Here is a 15,944-nt window from a genome sequence, read left to right as displayed (position 1 = left end):
AAACACCCATCTTGTTGCTGTTGTGTATATTTTCTTGGTCGGATAAATGGTACATTGTCTTGCATACTACATATGAACTGATGTTTTCCTTTTCCACTCGTTACTTTATACATGTTTGCTTCAACATCGTCATAAACTGTAATTGAGGCATCTGTCCACACATTCGGAGGCTCTTTTGGAAGAAAATCAATTACAGCCTGAAACTGCTTTCTCAAATATTCTTTTCCTTCATATCCTTCATTGCCTACATTTTGAACAAGAAGTCGTCCTATTGTTCGTTTGGTGATTATTTCGACGTTAGAAACTTCACTGGGCAACTGAAAAAAGACAAATTAAATGAGTAACATTTTGTTAAGCTCTCGGGTTATGTAACCTATTGACATCACATGGCGTCCCTCGTCGTCGACCGTAATTGAAAACTGTTAAAAAAAATACTCTTATGATATTTAGTTTTAGAATAGGGTCGCACATGTCCGCCATTCAAAACATAGAATTTGTGGATAAAAATAAAACAAATGGGTCAAATTATGTGTTAGGCTTATATTCGAATAATGATAACAGAAAGAATATTCGAACAATACTTTTAGTGTTTTCTGTTATTCAAAATCTTTAAAACTATGATTGATAAATAGAAACCGTTACAGCAGCAAAACATATTTACAAATAAGTGTGACCCAAAATTTCAATTGACTCTTTATAGGACTAACTAGATAACGTTTTTCACCTTTTTGTATTTTTATTATTACTTATAAAAACAATCTACAATTGAAAGAGAACCAGTAAATAGCAAAATTGTCAAGCAATCATCCTCCAGATTTTAATACAAGTATGTAAAAAAAATGAAACGGAAATAGTTAGCATGCGATTACATAAGCTTTCGTTCATTTCCATGGCATATGTAAAAATAGTCGGCCGAGATTACTCTGACGTCCAACGGCTGTTTTGCCAGACAAGCTGGGGCCGTGGGACGTCAGAGCTCGTCCCATATCAAAAAGTGGATATTTGCCCACCCAAAATAGATGCTCTGCTTCGTCGCTTCTGCTGCCGACTGACGGCCTTGATATTATATAAATCGGGCATCAATCTGTTCATTTTTCATTTATCTCTTCATTTATGTAAGTTTCACCTACCTGCCAACCTTTATTTTTCTCATTTATCTATTTGTCTAATAATGAGAAAATAAAGGTTGGCATCTGTTACTTACCGCTCTTTCAAGTTTGTTTTCTTTATGAAAAAAGTAAAAACACAAAAATACTGAACTCCGAGGAAAATTCAAAAAGGAAAATCTAAAATCAAAATGAATGTTGGTTTGGGGGTAGTTAAATTGGGTTGTTCATTTGAGACTTCTATATGAGTGGAGTTCATAATTTGTTTTGGTAGAGTCTCTTCTTGGTATGGTCTATCTTCAAATGGTATTGTTAGATCTAGTGTTTTGCAGTAGGAGCATGTAAATGAGTCATATACGTGGTTTTCCATGTGATATTCAGTTAGCCCTTCACATGAGGTGTGAAACCAAAGTTTGCATGCTGAACACTCAATTGCTGATGTATTTGTTAGTGGTCGTTCACATCCTTGGCATTCACTGTTTTCCTCGGTCTTAGAGGTTTCTCGGTTCTTATCAATTGCTAGGATTTTGTCATTCTGTATTTTTGGATCAGTAGATTCTTCTCCTTCCCTTAAGCATGTTGATATTTCTTCTATTGCCATCTGTTGTAATGAGTTGTCATTATGGTTTGGTCCATTTTTGAGCAGATTGTATTGGTTTGGGTTGATCTCACGCGTTGTTGTAATATGCACTGCAGTATCAGCTGATTTGTTTATCTCCTTGTCTACAGTTTGAGACACTTGAAGAAGGCCATTTGTTGAGCCGAAATATTTGTCAACACGATTTAATAACAACATTTTCGTATAATAACATCTTATATCAGTACCGTTGTGCAAATCTTTAGACTGATATAATTTTTTCCTTATCTGCATAGTATCGCCTATTCTAGACGATCCGCCGGTACATAGTAAATTTGCTGGTTGGTCTTTTTTATAGACTTTTATGTATATATATATATATCGTTTTCTGTTTAGTATTAAATTTATCTTAAGATCCATTTTGTTATATCTCATGATCAAATTTATTTGGCAATCGCCAATGGCAGTCAGCAGGGTTTAAGAACATTAGTTGTTCGACCTGTTAGTCAAATGCGTTTTGTTTAAATATAATTTTTCACTTTTTTGGTCTTTTGGAAAATTTTGTTTGTGCTGTTTTTAGACCCTTCTCAACGAAATTTGTTTTACATGCATACGTATAAAAATTGCGGTTTTTATCCAACGCAATCATAGGTTTGAACGTAGTTTTCAATTTAGACTCGTTTATATATATATATTGTATATATATATACAATTCGTCTAAACATCAACCCAACAATGTTAGATCTGTAAATTTGCTTTCGCAAATTTTTGGTTCTTCCCTCACCGGGATTCGAACCCATGCTACTGTGATATCGTGGCACCAAATCGCCTGCACTGCAGCCGTCCCGCTAGACCACACGACCACCTGGGTTCTACATATATATAGATTGCCTAACAATGTAATTTTAACACACTATTTAGTATGTAAATATAAGAATGTTTAAAATATTTACAAAATGATGAAAATAAACGCAATATTTCGCTAGACCAACTAGCTTTATCAAGCGTGCATCTATCCAGGTGAAATTGGATGTAGATGATAAGAAACTTTTGCAGCTCAGCGTCTATGTTGCACTTGGATTTAGCTAACTTAAAAATATTAATTATACCAATTATGTATTTTAAAGGCAGTTAAGTGCAACATAGACGTTGAGCTGCAAAAGTTTCTTATCATCTACATCCGATATCACCTAGATAGATGCACGCTTGATAAAGCTAGTTGGTCTAGCGAAATATTACGTTTATTTTTATCATTATGTAAATATTTTAAACATTCTTATATTTACACTAGAACACACCCGCGAAATCGCGGGCATTCAGAGCGTAGTTTAAAGTATGTAAAGTGTTGTTGGGAAGAATTTTGTAAAATATTGAATGACTGGAGAATTTCAGCAAAAGTATCATAAGTCATAGCTTATTGGGAACAGGAAAATGCTTTTTTTCATCCTTCCTCCTTTATTTCCAAATTCCCAATTTTTGGGATAATTTGTATTTGACCCTCAGAAAAAAATTTGTTTGTATCACCCTCAGCTGCCACTATATGTAATGCCAAAAATTGAAAGAAAAAGATTGTTTTCGACTTGTCGCAAAAAAAATAGATTGTTTTTTGCCGAAGGCGAAAAAAAAGCTTTTCCGGAAAAAAATCCATAGCCCCACCCCCAGAAAATCAAATGGTTGCTGCCTACTCGGTCCATGGTGGTCATTGATATAGTATACAGACCCTCTCTATTTAATAAACTCTGTGACCGCCGTTGATAGTAAACTTGAAAATAATAGCAGATATAATTCTGAAAATACACTTTATTCTTTTATACACAAATGGCAAACCGGAAGTTTAATCTGACTTAAAATTTCGTCCAATGGCGGGACAATATCCGGATGCCTTTTGGTGTCATACTACCAATTACTCCCTCAAATTTACCTTGGATTTTTTACTAAATTCATTGCAAAAATTGTTGGAAGTCTTTAAAGAAGTAGAACAAACAAGAAAAAATCAGCAAACAATGATCTTGATATTGAAAGTTTATGTTCCTGTAGCCCAAAATGAAATTTTCAAGTATTTTCTATCAAAGTCATACGTTACAGTCAGTTTAAATTGAGCTGTGAAAAATTTATTATAAGTCGCATAATGCTCAGATAGGCTGTTTTTAACTACAAATTGACTAAGGATTAAGAATAAAGCAAAATAAAAGATTTCTAATCAACTTTTTTGTCTCTTTAAGCAAAATGCGGTGAAACATCAAAATTAGAAAACAATTGGTTTTATTTGTTTTAACTGATCATTTGAGATAATAGTTGCCACATTTCAATCTTTTTGGTGGCAAAATGTCACATATTGCAAATTTAGAGCCTCAAACTTGAGTTTGTCCTATTTTTAGCTTTTCCCATCCTGACAATATGCTTTTATATAAAAAATGTCTAAATAATGTTATAAATGCACAGAAAGTTATTCTGTGGTGTTAAACATTGAAACATGAGTTGTTTACTACCCCCAAAAAAATTTTGTCATGCAGATTTAATGAAATTATTTGATTTTTACTCCTTATAGCATTGCGTCATACTATGTACTTGGCAGATAGCATAGCCTAATGTAAGCACTGCAGAAACTCACAAAAGCACCATTTCTTATTCCAAATGAAATTTTTATATCTTAAATTTTATTAACTGATGTAAATAAACACAGTTAGATGACCATGACTACACTTTTGATCAATTTGTAGTACTTTACTGACACCAGATGAAAAAAAGGGGGGTCAATATTCCTTGACACTTCAATACCTAGGATTTTTTACTAAATTCATTGCAAAAATTGTTGGAAGTCTTTAAAGAAGTAGAACAAACAAGAAAAAATCAGCAAACAATGATCTTGATATTGAAAGTTTATGTTCCTGTAGCCCAAAATGAAATTTTCAAGTATTTTCTATCAAAGTCATACGTTACAGTCAGTTTAAATTGAGCTGTGAAATTTTTTATTATCAGTCGCATAATGCTCAGATAGGCTGTTTTTAACTACAAATTGACTAAGGATTAAGAATAAAGCAAAATAAAAGATTTCTAATCAACTTTTTTGTCTCTTTAAGCAAAATGCGGTGAAACATCAAAATCAGAAAACAATTGGTTTTATTTGTTTTAACTGATCATTTGAGATAATAGTAGCCACATTTCAATCTTTTTGGGGGCAAAATGTCACATATTGCAAATTTAGAGCCTCAAACTTGAGTTTGTCCTATTTTTAACTTGTCCCATCCTGACAATATGCTTTTATATAAAAAATGTCTAAATAATGTTATAAATGCACAGAAAGTTATTCTGTGGTGTTAAACATTGAAACATGAGTTGTTTACTACCCCAAAAAAATTTTGTCATGCAGATTTAATGAAATTATTTGATTTTTACTCCTTATAGCATTGCGTCATACTATGTACTTGGCAGATAGCATAGCCTAATGTAAGCACTGCAGAAACTCACAAAAGCACCATTTCTTATTCCAAATGAAATTTTTATATCTTAAATTTTATTAACTGATGTAAATAAACACAGTTAAATGACCATGACTACACTTTTGATCAATTTGTAGTACTTTACTGACACCAGATGAAAAAAAGGGGGGTCAATATTCCTTGACACTTCAATACCTTGGATTTTTTACTAAATTCATTGCAAAAATTGTTGGAAGTCTTTAAAGAAGTAGAACAAACAAGAAAAAATCAGCAAACAATGATCTTGATATTGAAAGTTTATGTTCCTGTAGCCCAAAATGAAATTTTCAAGTATTTTCTATCAAAGTCATACGTTACAGTCAGTTTAAATTGAGCTGTGAAATTTTTATTATAAGTCGCACAATGCTCAGATAGGCTGTTTTTAACTATAAATTGACTAAGGATTAAGAATAAAGCAAAATAAAAGATTTCTAATCAATTTTTTTGTCTCTTTAGGTGTCATACCACCAATTACACAAATTAAAAGTAGGCCTACTCGGACAAAAAAAAGTGCATTTGATGTCATTGTTCACCTAAACTAACCAACAAATTTACATAAATGAAAGTTTTGTTGAAAGAGAAATATATTAAGACCATTTTGAGCCAACATTTACCTGTCTATGAGTTTGCATTAAAAATTGAGGATTAATGCGCTCCATAGTATACTAATTTAAGATTTCCAGAAAACCAGGGGTTATTTTTAGTGGTACCTCCTTCCGGAAGCTCTCTGCTTTCTTATATGATTTTGAATGTATGTTGAAAATTGGCATGCAGAAAGGTGACACCTGTACAATTCAGGATATACCTAGTTTCTATGAAGTTAAACTTAAGGTAAAATATTTAGAAAGCTGTGAAAATTGCAAAATTTGGTTGAACAGATAGGGACTTTTAATTGGTGGTATGACACCTTTTTTCTCGTTTTCTCCCAAAATAACTCAATCTGAATAATCATATGAATAGATGACAAATGCGAATATGTACTATACCCATAGGACACAGAGGCGTGTTGATTAATTTATTGTGGAAAGAGGAGAAGCGACACCCAAAATGAGGTTTTCTCGTTTAATAGTATAGATACTAAATAGTGTGTTAAAATTACATTGTTAGGAAATCTATAATTTTATTTGTGTAATTGAATTGCATGTAAAAAAAAATTCGTTGTAGAAGGGTCTAAAAACAGCACAAACAACATTTTCCAAAAGACCAAATAAGTAAAAAAGTATATTTAAACAAAACGCATTTGACTAACAGGTCGAACAACTGATGTTCTTTTTATATATATATAGGGAAGAACAAAAAATTGCGAAAGCAAAGGAGTAGGTCCGGTAAGGACTCATTTTGGCCTCAAATTTCAGTTTCATCTGACGAAAGATTTTGACCACCTTTTAAACACTTAAGTGTCTATTTCACTTGATTCAATTAGTTTATGTGAAAGATTTTAACTGATTAAGTCATTAACAACGATCCGATTGACGCTCAAATATGAAAAATCTCTCAAATATGCCAAAAAACGTCACTTTTCAGATTGTTTTTGTCAAAAATGAAAGTGGCCGCATCCGTGTTCATCCACAATCTTTATATATGTTATGTATTATCATAAAATACAACTTACATTGTAATATTAAGGATGAACACGAATGCGGCCACTTTCGTTTTACACGGAAACCGTCTAAAATTTAACTAAAATGATAAAATTTTGAAGATTTCAGTAATTTAGCATGACTTAATGGTGCTACAACCCGATATATGTGCATTGTATTGTCAAAAACAGCCCATATTTATGTAGCAGAAACATTCATCTGTCCAATAAATAACTAAAAGTTTACATTTTAACAATTTTGTAAAACTGTTATATTTTTGGGCCAAAAAGGGGCCTTACCGGACCTACTCCAAAGTTTACAGATCTAACATTGTTGGGTTGATGTTTAGACGAGTTGTATATATATATATGCGCCTGAGCCAGTGACAACTCTATATATATTTATATAGCCACTACAACTTATATTTTTATTTAGTTTTATCTGTTTTGAAAAATTAAGAGCTGATCAGGTTCATTTGTTTCCTGTTTTAAAAAATAAAGGGAGCTCTTTAGCATTTCCATATTGTCCATACTTTTATTCCTTATACCGGAATTAATTCAAATACTTAATTAGATAAATTTTTGTGACTTTTTTCTTTTCTTTTTTTTTCTTTTACTTTTATTCTGTAGACTACATATTCTATATTTTCATAATCTGACGTTTTAACTGCTAACAGCTGTCTATACAAGCTAGACCAATTACAAGAGTGTTTTTGTTATTTTGGTTTTTTTTGTTTTTTTGTATCTTTTTGCTTTTTCGGTTTTTTTTTTCAGTCGCTGTCCTTTGTGGTTGTGTAATCTCTCCTCGAAATCGCATAAAGTTCAATTGGGTCAGTGTAGTTTTTCCGCGCTATACCTAACCGTTTTTATTATAAGCATAAACCTCTGTCTTGGTCAGTGTGGTTTTCCCGCGCTATACTGAAACAGGGGTTACAAGTTCCGTCCATCTAGAATTGGTAAGTGTGGTTTTTTAGACCGACCTGGTGGACATTCATATTTCATCTCACCTCCTCGGCTGAAATCCCTCTTCTGGTTTGGTTGCACAATCACATTGGAGAGTTTGGTACAGTGCTGAATTATACTTGGTTTTCCTCTCTGTCCTCACTATAGTCACGAAAACATGTTGCGAAGGATGGAAAACAGAACGTCCAAAAAATCTCAATCTACAGGAAACCTACTTTCTAAAGAAATCTTAACTGAAAAGGTAAACAATAGAAACTACACGTTGAACAGACCAAAGGCCTTAAAAACAAAAACTTTAAAATGTAAACAGGAGCATTTACACTATGAAATGAAAGCTGGAAAATTTTTTGTCATTGAATTTAGCACTGGGGCCTATGAGCTTATTAAAGCAAAAATTCTGCAATTAATTAAATCTCCAGAGTTTAACCTTAGTTTTGAAGTAGTCGAACAGCATGGAGAAGAACTTTCCAACTTGAACATTGACTTTTGCTACAAAATTTTCAACCGCAAGGCAAATAATCAACCAGGCAATCTGCTCAAATTTACCATGAATCTTTATCATACTACAAACAAGATGACCGTTAATGGCGGCAGGGTTGATATCTTCATCAACGACATCTTTGACAAAATCTGTGCCGAGATTCAAAATCACTATATAGAATTGAACATATGCAACAAAACCATACACTCTCAATTAAGTATCATCAAAGACTCTTTATCTAACATCATACAGAAGGACTTAAAAAGAAACCAGATGGAAGCATTAAAAAACAACAGAAGATCAACTCTCTACAGTAGACCTGAATACTAGCGGACTACAACTAGCCGAAAAGGAGAATGGTTGTGACTCCTGCAATAACTGGTTCCACTACAAATGTGTTGGCCTAACAGAGGACCACATCAACTCCTTTCAACAACTAGAATATCAATGTGACCAATGTAATGACGATCTGCTCTATGTAGGAGCTACATTTATCCCACAAACTGATGAAAACAATCAAGAGTCATTAATTAGTACCTCCAGTTCTGAACTTGCTATAAGCTCTCACGAAACACATGATCATACTAAGGACGTATGTATGGACTCGTCAGCTCAGAAATCATCTCTGGAATCCCCTACAGGTACTTCCGTAAATCCATGTATTACTAGCTGTCACAATCAGTCGGCAAACAACTCAGAAAAAGAAGTTACCCTGGTAAAGTCTGTTCTGACTCATACTTCTGGCCACTCAATTTCCTCGAATACTCTTCAAAGAAACACCATTATAGATAGGGGCAAATCAGCAAAGAGAAAAAAACTCACCTCCTTTTAGGTCATCTAATAATCAAAGAAAATCAAAGGTTAAGTCTTTTAATTCAGAGCATGACCAAGCACTGAAAACGCGGAGAACAAGAATTCTTGAATTAGAAAACGAAGTAAATCAACTCCGCACTGTTCTTCAGACATTTAAAGATCACATTAAACACCAAAGTGACTCGGCTGAAATTGGTTCTTCACATCAAAACTCCAACCACAGTTTTAGGAATGATGCTAATCCTCATTTCAACCCAAGGCATAGGAACGATACAAATTCTCAATGGTCACATCAGCCCTTAGATAGCTTTTACAAGCAAGAGCTCCTGGAAACCAGATTGCGAATCGCAGCAAGTACCGGACTTTCACGGGAACAGGGCAACTCACATACCAACACCTTTTATTCCTCGGCCACATATATACCAAACTAATGCATTTAGAACTGATTCAGGCTCTCAACAACAGGTTTCTCATCTTCAACAAAGCTCAGGTCAGCACAACCGCAATCACAATGTTTTCAACCAGAATTCAACGAGACCTGCATCTAACTCAATCCTACAGGCAAGAATGGCTAAAAACTTACCACAGCCGGTATCAATGGAAACTAGTCAAAGAGGTTGGACAAACAGGAGATACCAACAAAAAAACCAGCAACCCTTACAACCTTCTTCAAACACAAATATAGGAAGAATGTCAAAGCCGCAAAATGAGACTATCATTACTGGCTTTTCTTCAACTCCAGTTGATTCAGAAATAGTCAACAATCTAGATCTAGAAATACACAAAGAACATGCTGACATCATTCTGGATCCTCCTCATAGCAACTAATTCATTACTACAGCTGAAACTCATCATCAGCCAATAGAACATTCACAAATCTCCCAAGTGTCTAGCCATCAAACAACTTACCAAATTGCTGCCACAGACAATATTCAATCTCCAAATAGAACAGGGATCATCAAGTCAAATTCCCCTTTTCGGAACAACTGCCTCCAGGAGAAACCTTCAGAACAAAAGGAAAATCTGGAATTACTAGTAGAACCGAGAACATCAGACTAACTACATGTAATATTGAAGGGATACAATCCAATACATCCTTTCTGCACTCGCTTCTGGACAACTCTCATATCGTTTGTCTCCTAGAACACTTCCTCTTGGAGTGTCAGTCTAACTTCCTCAATAATATCTAACCTGAATGGGAAAACCATACCAGATGTCATGACTCCAATGAACCACTAGATGGATTCAAACTTCCTAGAGTTTAAGCAGGAGTTTCCGTTCTTTGGCCAAACATTGGAACAATCAGATTAAAAAACTTCCAGACGGAAACGAAAGAATTGTCGCTATCTTGTTAACCTGAAATTGGAATATCTGCTTAATTAACACTTACATGCCAACAAGGGAAACCGTTCACAGTATGAATATGGAGACTGTTTGGATATAATCCACTCAATTATAGAGAAATATCAATCAACTCACCAAGTAATTGTCTGCGGAGATCTAAATGGTACTCTTGTCGCTAGTAGAAATAACAAAAATGACCAGCTTTTGAAACAATTTGTTATGGAAATGAACCTATCTACTGTCGGTTATTATGGTGAACAAAACACATTCTTCCACCATTCAGGGCAATCTCCTTCTCAAATTAACAACATACTGACCAACAACAAGGATATTTCTTGTAATCATGAGATCTGGGAAAATACATCATATAATGTCTCCTCGCATGTACCTGTCTCAATGATCACCAATATTGCTGTCCCTCTGCTTGAAAAATTTTCTATTCAAAATAAAAAGACTGTTCAAAGACTGAAATGGAACGAGATTGATGAACAACTGTACCGGGATACCATCTCAGAAAAACTGACATAAGGGAAGACAAAACAACCTCAGAGAACATTAAAACTCTGACGGCTATTCTGTTAAAAGCTTCGCATCTGGAAGTCCCAACAAAAATGATCAAGCTAAAAGGTCCAAAATGGAAAGCCTCACCGAAAGTCAGGAAACATCTCAAAACCTGCAAACAGCTCTATTCTAAATGAAAAGCTCTGGGCAAACCAGATAATCATCAAAGCAAGCAAGATCTCAAAATTGAAAAGAAGAAACTCCGTAGTCAACAGAGACAAGAACATGCAACTGACAGAAGAAAGCTATATGAGCAAATTATGGACAATCCTTCATCTGAACTCTTCCTCAAACTCATTAATAGAAATAAATCAAAATCTAAAACGGAAACATCTGGCTTGGAAATTGACGGTAAATTTGACTTCTCTTCCCAAAATCAAAGCCGAGCTTTCGCAAACTACTACGAAGATCTCAGCCTTCCAAAAGAGAACTCTTATGACAATGCATATCTGGAACTCTGCCAAATAAGACAGAAAATAGTTGAGGAAACTTTCAGTCAGAAGATGCCATCAATTGACCCATACACAGAAAAGGAAGTAAAACAAGAGTACTTAAACACAGGAAAATCAGCGGACGAACACGGAATCTGTGCAGAACATCTAAAATATGCTAAACATACCGTGGTACCAGTGCTGACAAAATTTTTTAATAAAATCTTGCAGGAAAGAAAAGTCCCAGTTGACTTCAAATCAGGAATCCTGACGCCAGTCTTAAAGAAAGAAACAAATCCATCTCTGGTTAATAGTTACCGTGGCATCACCTTGACTCCAGTACTTTCTAAACTACACGAATTCTGCATTCTTGGCAAACTTTTTATCAACTCCGGTACTGACTTACAATTTGGATTTACTGCAGGTCTTTGGCCACTCTTTGCAAGTCTAATAATCTTCGAGTGTAAATGTGAAATAAGCAGTGCATTATCCTTATATCTAGCAACTGTCGACGTCCAATCAGCTTTTGATATCGTCCAACATACCATTCTTCTTGACAAGCTTCTCGACCGTGGAACACACCCTGATAGTTGGTTACTAATAAAGACTTCAACAGTCGTCTTACCTCTAAAGTTAAATGGCAGCGAGAATTCAGTGACAGCTTTAACATCCAACAAGGTGTTAGACAAGGGGGTATTCTAACAACCCACCTATATAAAATATTTGTTGAAGATCTTCTTAAAGAACTGGAAGAAAAACTCCTTAGGCTTTATATTAGGCACAATATACTGTGGTGCACCAACGTGTGCTGATGATGTAGCACTACTGAGCTTAAATCAAGAAGAACTTCAGGTGATGCTTAACATTCTACAAAGATATGCAAATCAACAATAGTATACTATTCACCCAACTAAATCCAAAATTATCCACTATAAATCAAAAAATCCCGAGCCTTACTCCTGAAACATGTCAGGAAAGGTAATTTCTGCTTCTGAAGGAACGGTACATCTGGGTATAAAACGAACAGCTAGAAAGGAATGTGAAATCAACATAGAGGAACGCATCAAATCTGCAAGAAGAACCAAGTATGCTCTAATGAACTCAGGTCTACATGGAACCAACGGCTTAAATCCCAAAATCTCCGTTACAATATACAAAAGCTGTGTATTGCCTAGACTCTTGTATGGCTTGGAAGTCTTCACTCTTACCAAAGCTCAAATGGAACTACTGGAAAAGTTTCACAAAGAAACTCTCAGATCATTCTCTAAAAAAACGGCTATTCCTGCCATTTATTTACTATTGGGTGTCCTACCTGTAGAAGGAGAAATCCACAGAAAGAAATTGACACTCCTACATGCAACTCTGTCTTGTGACAACTCTAAATTAAAGGCAATTCTTAAAAGACAAATATCCGTCAATTCCAAAAATTCTAAAAGTTTCTTTCATCAATCAATCTTACTGCTACAACAATACAAACTGCCAAACATTCTTGACTCCAGTATAAAACTGCCTTCAAAAGTTGTATGGAAAAAACCCTGAGATCCACAATTAACAAATACTGGACCTCTGAACTACAAGAAACGGCAAATTCAAAATCCTCATTGAGATTCCTTAACACAACCATCTTAGAGATAGGTATTGTCCACCCAGTCTGGGAATTCGCATCACAGAGCTTATGAGTCGTACGGAAAAGCATGACCAAAGCTCGTATGCTTACTGGTACATACTTGGTATAGGCCGACAAATACAAATTTAGCCAATATAAGATAAATGCAACAAGTCTGCTGTGTCATAGGGAGGACGAAGATTTAACGCATGTCTTAACATTCTGTCCAGCTTTAAGGGAAACTCGTATGAAGTATTTCCTTCCTCTCAAAATCCTGGTCACAAATATCATAGGCTGCAAAGGATGGGAACAACTCTTTAACATCAACCAAAACATTGTTGCACTTTTGCTTGATTTTTCAGTTTTCTGCAATCTGCAAAACCTCATCAAAACCCAGAAGATGAATATTGAGTCACTGACTAGAGACTTCTGTTACAAAAAACAAATCTGCCGCATACAACTTCTAAAGAAATTAAGAAATCAAGTGAAATTCAAATTGAAGTATGTGAATTCAAGGAATGTTATAGACAATGAATATAAATAATAGAACAAAGACAAATGAAAGAACAATAAAACACGTCGTTAAGATGATAAACAACATCAGTAATCAGAATCTATACATCAAGACCATCATGTATTATTTGTGAAGTTGATACGGAATACTTATCAACAAGGTCTTGGTACCTTCCGATGAACTTTTTTAGAAAAAGGACGAGACGTTCTTTGACATATCCTTGGTTCATCAACTTTCTAATCAGACACTGATGACGTTTTACAAAGTCTGAGTAGGAGCTGCAAGCTCTTGAATATCGAATAAGTTGGGAAATATATATCCCATATGCAGGTGAAGTTGGTATATTGCTACTAAGGTGGGGGAAATTTATAATTTCAAAATTAAAATCGTCTCGTTTGTCATAGATTCTGGTACTGAGATGTTGATATCTATTTTGGTTCATTGTCATTGGAGTGATTGTTCATACACCATCCAACAAAAATGTAAAGGTAAAACGTGTTGAAAATAAAAGTAGAAAGGCAGCGCGTGTAAACTATAAACAATTTTAAGTCTCCAAAACGAAATCAAATGCCTATCAATTGGCACAATAACACAAGAGACATTTCTGTAAAATTTCATTAGGAATGGTACATTTGCTGTTTGCTCGGATGACAATGTAATGATTAGAGGATCTGAGCAAAGACAAATGTCTGCAAACTTCGTTTTGGAGGCTTGATAAGAAAAATAAGTTGATTTATTAAAGAAAATTAAAAAAAAAAAAAAAAAAAGAAGATTTAAACATAAATAACAACCAATAATGTATATGTCACAAGCGCATGTGGTCTTAACAACATAGAATTAAAGTGTTTCTTACGCAGTATTCCTTTCGATCTGCATTCATCTTAGTAATCATTTTTGTGAAGATGACGTCGTTCTGTAAGTTGGCACTCTATCATAAAAGTTAGAAAAAAAATATTTCAATGCAAAATGAAAGGAAAAAAACTAGTATGGCCATGAATATCAGAAGTAAATTCTACAATTAAAATAATATCACAAAGTTGTACAATAAAACTTCTTTATAAATAAATAAATAAGAATTTAACTTATTGCATGTCTTTTAATTATACGTTTCTGATATAAGATATTATAACTGTAATAATTGCATTTTATTTTCGAAAAATTGTATGCAAATAGTTGCCGAATAAAATGTTTCGCTTTGTGTCTAGGTTAACTCAGTTTCCCTGCTTGTGAATTAGTTAAAGTACAAAAAACCACCATCATACATAGAAACGAATTTTTTTATAACAACTGTCATATTCCTGACATGGTACAAGACATTTAAAACAAAAATGATGGGTTGAACCTGGTTTTATGTCTAGCCAAACCTCCCGCTTCTATGACAATGGTAAAAATATCGCTATAAACGAGGAAACGAGGGTATGAACAGTTCAATGATCATCAGAGAAACACAGAGTATACAAACGTATGAAACCACTTGTAATTTAATAAAAATGAAACAAACCATGGAAGTATTTCGGTATATTCCATAACTACGATCAATGACAAGGTTCAAAAATATTTAACCTATGCCCCAATATGACATGTCTAGTTCATTAAAAGATATATACTAGCTGACAGTAACTACGAGTACTCTCAGATATGTAATTAGTGTCTTTTTGTTGTTGGGATGTACAAGTACCCGTCCAAGTCCACTTGAATTTGTAGTATTTGTATTTTTATCCATCTGGTGAGTTATGCCTTTTTGAACTGACTTTTACAGTTCGTTCTTATGTTGTACTGTTACACCACTGTCCCAGGTTAAGGAGAGGTTTGGAATCCCGGCAACATGTTGAACCCCGCCACATTCTCTATGTATGTGCATGTCTCTAGTCAGGAGCCTGTTATTCAGTGGTTGTCGTTTGTTTATATGTTACATATTTGTATATTTCGTTAATTTTTTGTATGTAAATTAGGCCTTTAGGTTTTTTTTTGTTTGAATTGTTTTACATAGTCATTTCGGGGCCTTTTATAGCTGACTATGCGGTATGGGCTTTGCTCAGTCTTGAGGGCCGTACAGTGACCTATATTTGTTAATTTCTATGTCATTTTGGTCTCTTGTGGAGAGTTGTCTCGTTGGCCATCATACCACACTACATTTTTATATAAACGACATTTTTCGGCATCGCACTATAAGTTTTGAAGTCGTTTTGTGGAGTATCTGACAAAACAAATGAATACTGCCATGCACAAACACAGTGGTAATAATATGAACGTTTATAGCTATTTTTTACGACCTTTTTTCTTTGATCTCGCTGACTGATATATTCCTTTCTCAGCGAAGTCTGACAAAATGGCTGTATTTACATGCCAAAACCTACTCTGAGTACAAATTTACCTTTCCAGTAGGAAAAGTTTTAATGCCTTGCATCCACTAGATATATTAAAGTTAAATGCATTTTGTGTTTCAGAAAGATACAATCACTTTTGGATCTTGATGGGCATTTTTTCCTT

Source organism: Mytilus galloprovincialis, chromosome 9 (genome assembly GCF_965363235.1).
Source record: "Mytilus galloprovincialis chromosome 9, xbMytGall1.hap1.1, whole genome shotgun sequence".
NCBI lineage: Eukaryota > Metazoa > Mollusca > Bivalvia > Mytilida > Mytilidae > Mytilus > Mytilus galloprovincialis.
Note: the sequence above shows the minus strand (reverse complement) of the source record.